Source organism: Sminthopsis crassicaudata, chromosome 3 (genome assembly GCF_048593235.1).
Source record: "Sminthopsis crassicaudata isolate SCR6 chromosome 3, ASM4859323v1, whole genome shotgun sequence".
NCBI classification, from domain to species: Eukaryota; Metazoa; Chordata; class Mammalia; order Dasyuromorphia; family Dasyuridae; genus Sminthopsis; species Sminthopsis crassicaudata.
Window position 1 is genome coordinate 406,540,427 of NC_133619.1, and position 14,170 is coordinate 406,554,596.

Consider the following 14,170-nt stretch of genomic DNA (forward strand, 5'->3'; position numbering starts at 1 on the left):
CTGTAAGAAATGACCAGCAGGGGGAATACAGAGAGGCTTGGAAAGACTTACATCAACTGATGCTGAGTGAAATGAGCAGAACCAGAAGATCACTGTGCACTTCAATATTGTATGAAGATATATTCTGATGGAAGTGGAAATCTTCAACATAAAGAAGATCCAACTCACTTCCAGTTGATCAATGATGGACAGAAACAGCTACGCCCAGAGAAGGAACACTGGGAAGTGAATGTAAACTGTTAGCACAACTGTCTATCTACCCAGGTTACTTATACCTTCGGAATCTAATACTTAATGTGCAACAAGAAAATGATATTTACACACATATGTTGTATCTAGGTTATACTGTAACACATGTAAAATGTATGGGATTATCTGTCATCAGGGGGAGGGAGTGGAGGGAAGGGGGGTATAATTTGGAAAAATGAATACAAGGGATAATGTTATTTAAAAATTACTCATGCATATATACTGTCAAAAAATTATAAATAAAAATAAAAAAAATAAAAATAAAATTTGTCATTAAAAAAAAAAAAAGAGTGGCAGATATGAGGAGACTAAGCAAATGAACTTTGTTTTCCTGGGTCTCCTACATTTGGAGTATCCTATATATTGTTTGGGGAAACACCTAGGTGAGATGATGGGAGCATCAGCCACGTGACAGATCTTATAATGTTATATTATGTTATTGTTATGTTTGTTTCTTTTACTGATTCTATACATAAAAAGGGCAAAATAGCACACATATTATTTTTTTTAACTCCTGTCAGTTCTCATGGGGTACCAGTTCTGTAAACCAAAGTCTTAGGATCAATACAATACAGCATATTCAGGGAAAAATCTTTTCCAGGAAGCAGGCTTTAAAATGTAATCTAATTGAGTAAATTAGCTAAACATAATTCTTAGACTAAGTTGGAGACAAGATTTCTATCCAGAGATAGGTGAAGCTGAAGGTTAGAAAATCACATGCTCTCTGAAAACCAAAGACAACTTGGCACATTCCAAGAACCACCACCAGTGGAACTTCTTAGGGCTTTGTTTGGGATTTTTGTTGTTGCTGTTTTGTTTTGTTTTTTTGTGAATAAATCGGATCAGGGCAGTGACTTATACTACCACCTAGTGGTTAAACATCTACCATGCTCTGGTCTCAAAGTCCTCTTGTTTCTTCTGACTTCCTAATTTGCCATCAAATCACCTAATACCACATTCCTTTTAACCAAAGAACTGTAAATAGAACATGAAGTCCTTGAAAGCAGGGGCAATTTCAAGTTTTGTCTCTGTATCTCCAGAGCATTGCCTAGTGCCTGACACTTTATAGATACTTAATAAATAATTCCCTTGTCCAATTGAATTCAATCACCCATGTATCATCCATGACTATTTTCATATATAACTCCGTTTGGAGAAATGGAAACTATATTCATTCATCACTGGAAACCCTCCAACCTTGCCACTGCAATGAGTAGAAAATGAGCCATCTGCTTCCCCACCCCATCCTCCACCCACCGCATCAGCCAAATAATTAATTTCTATAGTTGAAGAAATCATCCAAGTGGAATGAAGGACATAGAGTTATTTAAGATCTAAGAAGTACACTGCACAAAGTTAGGTAATGGGCTGGTGGTTTTGGGAGGGAAGTAAAAGTCACAGATGACTTTTGATAAAGGGTGGGTTTTTTTGGAATATTTTTCTTTCTTCACTCCTTCCCTGAGATAAGAATCTTTAGGACTTTGCTATTAGCTACAGGGATGATATGCTTTTGTCTAATATCTAAGGGAAGAAAATATGATTTTTAAAATTTAAATTATATATAAAAATTATATATATATATATGCATATATATATATATAAATTAAATTAAATTATATTAAAATCTACCATTGATGTTTTATCCTCTTACCTATCCACTCCTCTCTTATACAATGGATAATTAGTCTTTTGGGTTGCTCAGTGGATAGAGCCCTGGCCTTGACGTTAGAAAGATCTGAATTTCAATTTGACCTCAGACACTTGCTAAGTAACGTTGGATAAGTCACTTAACCATCTGCTTCCCCCATTTTCCTCATCTACACAATGGATATCATAATAGCCTCTCCCAGGCTTTTTAAAAATATCTCCCAGGATCAAATACATGTAAAACTCTTTGCATAACTTAAAGTTCTCTATAAATGCTAGCTATTATTATTACAACTAATGTTTACATTGCTTTCCACATGTTTCATTTCATCCTTATTACAGCCCTATGAGATAGATACTACAATCATAATTCATCCAATTTTATAGATAAAGAAATTAAGGCTGAGAGTTTAAGTGACTTGCTTTCAGGAGCATGGCTCATAAATTCCAGAGTTAGAACTGGAATTTGTCTCCAAGTTCAAAACTTTAGCACATCACAGAAAAATATTTCTCAGCAGACCTGAATTCAGATCTGAGCTTAGACACTAGCAGTGTAATCCTGGACAAGTCACTTAACCCTGATTGCCTGAAAAAAAAAAAAAAAAAAGGATAAAATAATGAAACTAATTCCCATATAGACACACACACACTCATTTAAATATGCATACCTACTTCACAAGTTCTTAGAGAATCTTAGAATATCTAACTTGGTCCATTACAAAATTATGTTATCTGCCTACTACTGGTATCATTATTTGATTATTCTCTTTCCAACTAAGTAGGTCTTTGTGCCATGTTTCTTGTACCTGCCAAAACCACCACCTCTGACATTGATATCTAATAAAGTACTGACAATGCTCAGCAAAAACTTGTCAAGTTGTTGAAATATAGTTCTTGACGAGCCTTAAACTGTTGTAGAAACCTTGATCACTCATAATGATGATGGTAGTGATGAAAATGATGATAACCTGAAGATAACAGGAAGCAACTAAAATTTCAAATATCCAATGTAAGTCATCATTTTCCCCAATACTCACCCCACTCCTCCTCCAAACTTTCCCATTTCTATTGAGGACAACTTCATAACTATTAATTACGTAAGTTATTACGACTCATGTCTAGAATAAGGTGAGAGGAAGAAAAAAATGCCTTAAACTTTTGCTATTCTAATTCTTAAATGCATATAAAAAGTGCTAATTATGCCCAAATACTCAGGTGCATGACTGCAGTCATCTTCAAATCTCCCTCTCTCTTGTACATCTCACTGCCTATATCCTATCAGTTGCCAAATCTTGATGTTTCTACCTGTACAAAATCTTTTCTATTTTTCTTTCCCTCTGTTCACAAAACCATCTTCTAGTTCAGATCCTAATTTACTTTCACATGATATTGAGTTGCTGTTGTTTGGTTATCTCATTCATGTCTGACCCTTATTAACCTGTTTGGGGTTTCTTGGCAAATATACTGAAATGGTTGGCCATTTCCTTCTCCAGTTCATTTTACAGATGGGGAAGCTGAGGCAAACAGGGTTATGTGACTCGCTCAGTCATATTGCAAGTAAATGACAAAGACTAAATTTGAACTCAGGAAGATGAGACTTCCTGACTTCAGGCCTAGCACTCTATCCACTTCACCATCTAGCTGCCCTGAACTGTTATAATACCTTCCTAATTGATCTCTCTGCTTCAGGTTTCTATTCCTTTAAAAAATAATCCTTACAGAAGACAAAATAATATCTCTAAATCACAGATCTGATTCGCTCATTCTTCTTCTCAAGAAGCTTTCATGGCTCCTTATAGCCTTCAGAATAAAGAACAATCTTCTCACTTTGTCAGTTAAAGCTCTTCAGATTTTTTCTTATCCTACTTTTTCAGTTATTTCACTATAAGACCTTTGATGAATACTATGTTCCAGATAAACAGGCCTACCTGATGTTACAGGAGTCATTATTCCACCTCTCTCACCTTCATGCCTTTGCCCTAGGCCATCTTGCTACCTGGAATGCTCTTCTATCTGAGGTCTACCATTTAGAATTCTAAGCTTTCTTTCCCATTCACACCAGTTGCCAACTCTTTTGGTAAGCTTTCTCAGGGTCCCTGAGTTATTATTGCTCATAACCTCCACAAATTATTTTTTATTTACTTATCTCTATAAATACTATGCTAAAGTAATACTGGCTGACATTTTAATAGCGCTGGGAAGTTTGCAAAGCAATTTATATAATTATTCAAATTAAACTTCACAACAATCTTATGAGGAAATTACTGCATTTTAAGGAGAAAGAAGCTTAAAAAAAAAAAAAAAAAAAGCTATGGGACTTGCCCAAAGTATGGCAGCTATGTGAGCCAGATTTTGAAGTCAGGTCTTCTTGATGTATAACATTCAATTCACTCTACTTTGCTATTTTATTGTAAGCTTCTCAAGACGAGATTTTCTGTTACATCCTGATCTCCTCTTATCACTTGGATCAGTATTTTGCCCATAGCAAGCACTTAAGAAAGGAGTGGCAGTTTGATTTGAATTGAGGCTGGTATAGTGGAAATAATTGTGGATTCTAAGGAAAGAATATTGGGCTCTAGTTCTGATTGTCACTAAACATCAAAAAAGGGTTTAACAGTCCTCCTCCATTTACCTCCATTATAATACTAAAGTTATGGTTGTTCAATTCTGTCTGACTCTTTATATTGTAATTTGGGGTTTTCTTGGCAAAGATACTGGAGTAGTTTGCCATCTTCTCTAATTCTTTTTGCACACAAGGAAACTGAGACAAACATGGTTAAGTGACTTGGTCAAGGTCATACAACAATTACATGGCTAAGGCTGAATTTGAACTCAAGTCATTCTGACTGGAGATTCTGTCCATCATCTAACAGTCCTATAATTTTAATAATTACTATAGTGTTTTGTTATGTGATAGCCCTTATCATACAAATATTAGGCACTACTAATAAGACATCAAAAAGTAGGATTAAAATGTAAAATTACCTGATAGAAAAGAAAACTTTTTTACTTTTTTCATCTGGAAGGAAAAAATATCTATTCATAAAAATTTCCTGGTACATACTCTTTCTTCTCCTAAATATTCCAAAATATATACACATCTTCCTTTTCTGTGGTTCAGAATGGTGAGGAGTCACCATTAATAAAAAGCTGGAGAGATCTCTAGGAGCAAAGCAAAAGTTTATTGTATGTTCTCAAAAGAAGCAGGTGTCCCTCCCTTGGAGCAAGCAATGGAAAGGAGGAGGCACCTTTTGGAACAGGTTTTACATTTTAAATAGTCTCTAATACAACCGCCCCTCCCACCACTGACCATCATCTTCATTGGCTGAGGGTTTTACATTCTAAAAGGGAACTACCCAAGAGATTGAACTTGGCCAATAAGTACATAGTTGCCCATATTTAACTGAATGATGTCATGGGAGGATAGTAGGAAGAGGACTTAGGTATGCCCTTGAGTCAATGCTCAAGGACCTTCAGGCCTACTCCAATTCTGAAGTAGATGAAGCCTTACTCGATTTTCACAACTATCTTGAGAGATCTCATCTCATTCAGTCCCCCCTCTCATTTGTACACTGAGATCTCTTCAAATTTTGTAACATAATTTCACATTCTCTATCTAATTCTTCATCCCCCTTTTGGCTCCTGTAGGTCTTCTTGGGGCACTGGCTCCCACCCTTGTCCTTTTAACACCATCAATCTAACAGACCCTTCAGCTTTCCTTTCCAACCTAATCATTCTAGATAGTAAGTTTTGGACTATTCTAGTTATCAATCGGATCAAACAAGGTATGCATGTAGGAAGTAATATAGCACTATTAAGCGCTATAAGGCCAAACCAAAGAAGCTGCTTCCCCCAGCTTCCCCCCAACCAGGACCCCACGAAGTATTGAATGGTGAGGTCCAGGTCTATACAGGAACATGAGCAAGTTTTCTAATGTTCCTCATGCAACATGTTGATAAATTTAGTTTTGTAGAAACCCCTCTTTCTTCAGCCAACAAATAATCCAGCATAAGTCTATACTGTAAAAGTCCCTCTCTGGTTTGACTAGTTTGGTCAACCAAAAGATCTAGTGCCTTAGCTGTCTGATTGGTAATAATCTCTTGGTCTAATTAAAGACTAATTATCCTATTCAACATATATATCCCCAACTTCCATCTTGAGCCCAGGTGGTTGGCCCATACTCTTTAATGATTCTTTCTGGAGGCCAGGTGTCACCCCAACCATTTGCATCTCTGGTCTGGGTAGTGAAGATCTCTAAACTCCATATCCTTCTTCCCATATCATCATACAACAGAATCCCTAAAGATTAGTCTGCCTGTTCAGGAAGAAAGAAAAAAATTTGTCCTTATTAGTCCAATATTTGATCCCTGTCCAATTAAGAACTAGGTGAGTATACTGTGAGGTTAGTGAAATTCCTAGGAGAAAACATATCAGTTCCCAAACAGGCAAAGAGGTGCAAAGTAATTTTAAAAAGTAATAAGAATGATACATAGACAATTACAATGCACTGGGTTCAGAGATTGTGTTCCCCATTCAGTGGAGGCCCCCTCCTCAAATGTAATTTGAGGTCTCTTTTATCCTCCAACTGTCCACTCCGATAAAGGTGGCGCTACAGGTCCTTTTGTTCTGGGGTAGTATGTCCAGCCTCATTCCTGGGTCCAAATTGCAGCATCTGAGGTCAGTATCACCTGGTGGGGTCCGTTCCAGCACAGAGTCAGCTTCTCATCCTTCCAGGATCGGATAAAAACCTAATCTCCAATCTGAATTCTATGAACAGGGAAACCTAGAAGAGGAGTCTGAACTATTTACCCTTTTTGTTGTAGTTATTGTAACTTGTACCAATGATTTAACATATCTCTTAAGAAATACATCCTTTGTCTCTAAAATAGGGCCAAGTTTTCCATATGACAAGCTTGGAAAGGATGACCATATAATAATTCATGAAGTGAAAGCCCACTATCTCTATGTGGCTTGGTTCTGATTCTGACCAGAGCAAGAGGAAAGCATTTAGTCCCAGGTAGTTGGGTCTCTGAAGATAATTTAGTCAGTTGCCATTTTATTTCTTGGTTCATCCTTTCTACTTTCCCAGAAAAGGGAGGATGCCAAGGGGTATGGAGATCCCAAGTGATTTCTAAGGCCCCAATCAGATTCTGCAATACCTGGGCAGAAAAATGTGTTCTCTGATCCAAGTCTATCCTTGCCACCATTCCACATCTGGGAATAATTTGTTCTAATAAGGCCTTACTTACTGTTGAGGGAGTTGCCCTGGCTGAGGGAAATGCCTCCCCCCATGAGGTCAGATGGTCCACTATGACCAGCAAGTATTTGAGGTGACCCCCTTGTGGCAGCTTAGTGAAATCCACCTGGATGCTTTGGAATGATTCCCAGAGCTCATCCCCCTTTTGGGACCTGGCATTGAGACCAATGGTACAACTACTGATGTGTTCCCTTGTATCCCCCACTATTGTAGATCATCTGCATACTATAACACCCAAGTTCCCATTACCAGTTGCAAGTCTTCCATGCAATTTTCAAGGATTTGGCCAAACAAATTCCGGGACTCAGTATAACCTTGGGATGAGACACACCACCTCATTTGCTGCTTCCTTCCAGTCTCTGGATCTTCCTGTTGGGAAGCAAAGAGGTTTCTACTACTCTCCTCTAAAGAGCAGTTCCAGAATGCATCCTTCAGAGCCAATGAACCACTTAGCAGAACTAGGAATCTGGCTCAAAATGGTATATGGGTCCAGAACCACAGGGTGGGAAGCTCTGTTCTGCCTGTATTGTCAGGTCCTACCCAAACCTCAGAGTGTACCCTAGTCTGCTCTTCTTCATTCATTAGTGTATTCTACTGGAATATATGCTGGGTCCATGTGGACCTGAAGGACCCAGGAAGAACTGATTGCATTACGGCATCTCCTTCCCTTTCAGGTCCAGAGGCCTATCCTACCCTATTCAGAGCACCCCTCCAGAGTCTGTAACTTTACTCAAGGGGTTCAAGGGGGCCTACCTCTGGGTTGCTGTGCAGCAAATTGCTTGACTGATTTGTCCTCACACCAAGTCAGAATTTTTACCACAGCGTCTCTCCATTTTGTTTTGCCCTGAGTCTATTTCAGGCCCACTTTATCTTGAGGAACAAGGAGAAGCCCCTGAATGCTGACAGGCTGCCTAAATCAGGGCAGGATGCCACCCCGCTAGCACCCAAGAGTTTGCCTACTCACCAAGTCATGTGATCCTGGATGAGCCCCCAAAACTATGTAGCTCAGATTGATGAGGGGTCACCATTTAATAAAAAGCTGAACAGATCTCTAGGAGCAAAGCAAAAATTTATTGTATGTTCTCATGAGAATTGGGCTTACCTCCATTCAAGCAAGCAATTGAAAGGAGAAGGCACCTTTTGGGACAGGTTTTATACTTTAAATAGTCCCTCCCACCACTGACCATCATCCTCATTGGCTCAGGGTTTATATTCTAAAGGGAAACTACCCAAGAAATTAAACTTAGCCAATAAGTACATAGTTGCCCATATTTGATTGAAGTAGGGAGAAAATGATGTCATGGAAGGATAGCAGGAAGGTGACTTAGGTATGTCCTTGAGTCAATGCTCAAGGACCTTCAGGCCTACTCCAACTCTGAAGTAGATGAAGCATTACTTGATTTTCACAACTGTATTGAGAGATCTTACCTCATGTCATTCACTTTCACATCATAAAAATACAACTTAATATAAATATATACATAATAAAATATAATAGCAACTCCTCAAGATTACAAACCCTCATGACATAATAGCCCTAACTAATCTCTAAAAACACAGACATTGAAGGAAAAGATGAGATTGATTGCCTTTCCTTTCATCATTAGAAAAATACATATTCAAGCTAAAATAAGAATAAATTTGCCTATTTTATACAGACAATATTCCTAGGATCTTTATCCTCCATGCTACTCTCATGTTTACTTTTTTTTCCCAATAATCCCCCCCCCCTATATTTCAGTCCTAGCTTCAATCATTTATAGGCTTCTTCTTCCCAATCACATAATATTTCATCTTTAAAGGATTTCCCCCAATACACTATTTTTGATTATTGTTCCTAAACAGATGAATGACCTGAATAAGGGCAGTGTTAAAAGAGAAAAAGATTCTGTTGGCACAAAGCATTCTAGAATCACAGAACATTTAAGTGTAATGAATATCAAATACTTTCTCAATAATTTAACAGTTTATTTGAGATTTCACGGTAAAGGTGAGATTCCTAGAAATTAAAGACATTTTAAAGATTATCTAGCCCAACTTGATTTTATGAATAAAGAAACTGGAGGACAGATCATTCAAATAGCTTATCAAAGATCATCACAGTTTCAGACATAAAGAAAACTAAAAGTGGGTTATAAATAAAGAATGTTGTCTCAGAGATCGTTTATTGCTTCTGAGTTTATTTCAAACATAACCCAAAAGATAAAAATGTAGAATCAAAGCTATTTGAATCAGGAACATAAAACATCAAGTTATTTGTATATTCCTATGGAAGCCAAATGATAGAGTAAAAAGAATGTGAAAAACCTACATTCAAATCTTGCCTCTGAAACTTATCAGCAGTGTACTACTGGGCATTCTCCTTCAGTGCAATGATACTGTACCAGGCCTGGAATCAGGATTGGCTCATTATTGTCCTTTGTTCTCAAAAAGGACCAAAATGGCATCACTATGTGGCTGATCAGACTAATACGAGTTTTGAATGTTCTACCACTGGTCAGGCCCAAATACCATGTAAGTAGATTCTCTCAGTATGCATATCTTGCATTTCTTTTGAGCTATTGCAATTAGGTTTTGCTCAGAGAATAAAGTACCTTCTCTGATAAGGACACACCATTCTGGACAGTTCTGTGTCAGTATCTTCCATGTCTCATCAAATCAATTCTAAAATTCTTAAAGGAAACCTTGAAAGTATCTTTGTATCCCTTTTTTTTTTCTCACCACAATATGAGTGCATGCCCTGTGTGAGTTCTCCATAAAATTTTGGCAAATGTATGTTTGGCATTTGAACAATGTGGCCAGTCCAACAAAATTATGTACTTGGAAAGAGAGTTTGAATGTTTGGCAGTTTAGCTTGAGAAAGGACCTCAGGGTCTAATACCTTATCCTGCCAGATGATTTTCAGATTCTTTCCAAGACAATTCAAATAGAAGCAATTCACACACCATTCCCTATGTACAATCAATTACAGCCAACTAGAGAAGTTTTGAATACTGTCGATGGGGGGCAGCTAGGTGGCGCAGTGGATAGAGCACCAGCCCTGAATTCAGGAGGACCAGAGTTCAAATCTGGTCTCAGACACTTAACACTTCCTAGCTGTGTGACCCTGGGCAAGTCACTTAACCCCAGCCTCAAAAGAAGGGGAAAAAAAAAAAAAAAGAATATTGTCGATGAAGTTCACTTACCTTGGCAGTAAGCTTTCCAGTGAGGTAGACATTGATAATGAAGTTAACACACACATTGCCAGAGCTAGCTCAGTGTTTGGAGGCTCAAAGAAAAGTGTGGGAGAAAAGAGGTTATTAGGTTGACTTCCAAAATACAGGTCTATAGAGCCATTGTGCTGACCTTATTGTTGTCTGCCTGTGAAAACTAAACTCTCTGATGCCATGCCAGGAAACTGAATCACTAATGTGTCTGAAAATTGGAAGACTTGAGTTCAAATATAATTTCAAATGCTTGGTCCTGAGAAGTCACTTTTACCTCAGTTTGCTTCTTGTTCCTCATCTGTAAAATGGGGACATTAATTATTAATTAATAATATAAATTAATGTGGATAAAATAAGACAATCATTTTAATGTACTTAGCATAGTGTCTGGTACATAGTAAACGCTACATAAATGTTAACTATTATTCTTATAACTCCTAACATCTAAATACTTCCAGCAGTTCTTTAATAGATTGTAACTTGTTAGCAAAGAGAATTGCCATATCAACAATCCCAACATCACAAAATCACAGATCATTTTCTTATTTATGCACTCAAGCCTATATCAGAAGGAATCCAAAATATCCCATGAATGACTAAAGAATCCATTTGGTTTAATGAGTCAAATGACCAGAAGTCCTTATTTTCTCACTAACTAACTGTGATGATGAGGAAGTCTGCTTCCCCTGTGGGCTTTAAGGTCCTCATCTATAGTTATGAGTGAGTTGAATCAGATGACCTCTAAAGTCCCTCTAGTTCTAATAATCTGTAAATCCTTTCCTTGCTATGTAATCTCAGATTAGTTCTTATGTTACTGAGAAAATAATTGCCTTTTTCCCACCCTACTCTTGAGCAGAAGTAATGAATAAGCGGTTTTATAGTCACAGTGCATCATAACTCCTCCTAAATAAAATAAATATTAGTAGATGAGATTATTCTGAAATTCATAATATCCATTCATCTTTCTTGAAGCTACAAACTGACCCTCTCCTCTGTAACACAATCACCTGTTGCCATGGGAATGGCACCAACAATTCTGTGACATTATCCAGCATCTCATAAGCCAGAGGGAAAGGGATGCAATTTAGATAGGAAGCTTTCTGTTTACATAGATACCTTACAACACTGAGGGGGACTGGGCATCAAGATAAAAGGCATCTGTAAGGAATTAGAATTATGTCTCAGGGAGCAGTATATTTTAAAAATTGTTCTACTGAGCATCCAAATGAGAAAAATCCTAGCCTACTACAAGATCTAAAATCACATCAGGCCCTGGAACATAGCAAATTATATGTATGTAGTTGTCATGTAAGTACATCAATGAGCCTTCTTATTTTTAACCCTACTTCATTGATTCTATAGAGGCATAGTAAGAGATGGACTAGTCCCTGTCTCTCATATTATAGATTAAAAAACAAGACCCCAAAACATAAGAATATATCCTTAAAATCATCAAATAGATGAATTGGAATTTGAACCCAAACATTCTGACTTATTCAAGATTGCATAAAATATATGAAATGATTCTACCTCAGAACAACTGTCCCAAAGCATTGTTTTTCTCAAGAAATCTTAATAACTAGACAGTAGCCACTTATTTTCATTGTGTTTGCATACACAAACTTTTCCAGTGTATACTAAACATTGAACTGACCTAGTACACCAGAACAAAAACTAAGTAGAAAACATATTTGGTCTTATTTTATCTGGCCCTTATTTTTCATGGAATTCACCCTCTGATACCCAGCTGAAAACTACTGAGTCAACAGCCTGTAGGAAAGAATGAGCTCTCCTCTGTGAGGTTCTTGCTAGAGAATGAAGCTGTAGATCTATTATTTCTCTCATATATTTTGGTCCACATTAGTTTTCCTATCCTTGGTCGTCTTCTGTAAGGAGATCACATTTGTTGTCAACAGCTGCTATTTTTCATAAATATTATCACTCCACAGGGGTCTATTTAGAACAAGAACATTAAACACTTCTGTTGGACAAGACAAAACAAGATGCAGTTTAAAAACAACCTGAATGTACAAACTGTCTCTTTACACTCTTCTATAGACCAGCAGGAGAACATTTCATATTAGTATGTCTGAAATATAACAATTTTCTTTTTGGACAAAGAGGATGTGGATTCAAGTTATATGCTTTCTGTTTGACTTTGACCACATCATGTGGCCAGTTAAGTAGTGCAGTGGATTCAGGAAGGCTTATCTTCTCGAGTTCAAATCTGGCCTCAGACACTTACTAGCTCTGTAACCCTGGGCAAGTCACATAACCCTATTCATTTCATCTGTAAAATGATCTGGAGAAAGAAGTGGCAAACCAAGAAAACCCCAAATACGGTCACAAAGAATCAGATATGACTGAAAATAACTGATCAGTAATATGTCACCAAAGATGCTGGCTCTAAGATTAGCCTTTACTAAGAAAGCCTTTGAGAGCTTTTCCAATTTTCCATTTATAAGTCTCTACTCCTTTGAGCTCTAGATCATTTTCTGCCATTTTCCTACGTAGTCACTCCTCCATCTTGGATTAAGGAATTTCCTTTTCCTTTCCCATCTAGTCTTCACTTATGCTTACTGAACTTCATTCTTTTTGGATCTACTTTTGTAGTGCACCCAAGGTTCAGGTCATCTTGACTAACCGATCTTGATGCCATGAGTAAACATCAATCAAGATAAGTGGAATTAGGAGCAGCTAGGTGGTGCAGTGGATAGAGCACCAGCCCTGAAGTCAGGAGGATCTGAGTTCAAATCTGGTCTCAGACACTTAACATTTCCTAGCTGTGTGACCCTGGGCAAGTCACTTAACCCCAGCCTCAGAAAGGGGAAAAAAAAAAAAAAAAGATAAGTGGAATTAGGGGGAGGTGAATTGGACTGCCTTCTAGATCAGAGCAAAACAAGCAGTACAAATTCTTGCACAAGACAAACCTGCTAATATCTATAAATAGCAACCATAAAGCCCTGCCTACCATTCACATAAAGAGTGCTATATGATTCAGTAAATACATCATCAGGCCTAGAGTGAGGAAGACCTGGTGCTAATGCGTCCTCATACACTTATGAGCTGTGTGATCCTGTGCAAGTCACTTCAACTCTGTTTGCCTCCAAATTTTTAATAGTAATAGTACTCACTTCTCAGGATTGTTGGGAAGATCAAAGGAGATAATATTTGTAAAGCTCTCAATACAGTACCTGCCTTGCTTAAAAAATATTGTTCCTTTCCACACCCACCAACTACTTCTCTAGGTTAAACATTTCCAATTCCTACCACGTATCTATACGTAATGTATATCTATCCCCTGGTTAATAATCCTATCAAATTGTGGCAACCAGAACCAAATGCAAATATGTGTGCAATGTTTATAGTTTTATCCAAATCTATTTATATTAGTACATTTGTGCTTGGAATTGAAGCCAAAAAGACCTAGATTCAAGTCCTGCTTCTGACATTCTGGTTATGTGACCCAAGGACATAAACTGTATGTCCATTACCAAATTAAAGAGACCCTAAATCAAAGACAAGTTGCCTACCTGCATTCTAGGAGTCCCTTATACCAATGAAATTATAGATCTAGACCAATCAACCAACTAACAAAAAACAAGAGACTATGTAAAATGGCAACGAGTCTAGTCTGACATGATTTGTCCTCCATTGGTTTGTGCTGGCTTATAAATAATAATTATTTTCCATTGTAAATGTTTTCCAATTTCCATTGTTAGAATTTACATTACAACTCTCCTGGCTTCTACAGTGTTCCAAGATCAATATCATCAGTTCAAGCAATAACATCAATAAGTTTTTTACATTC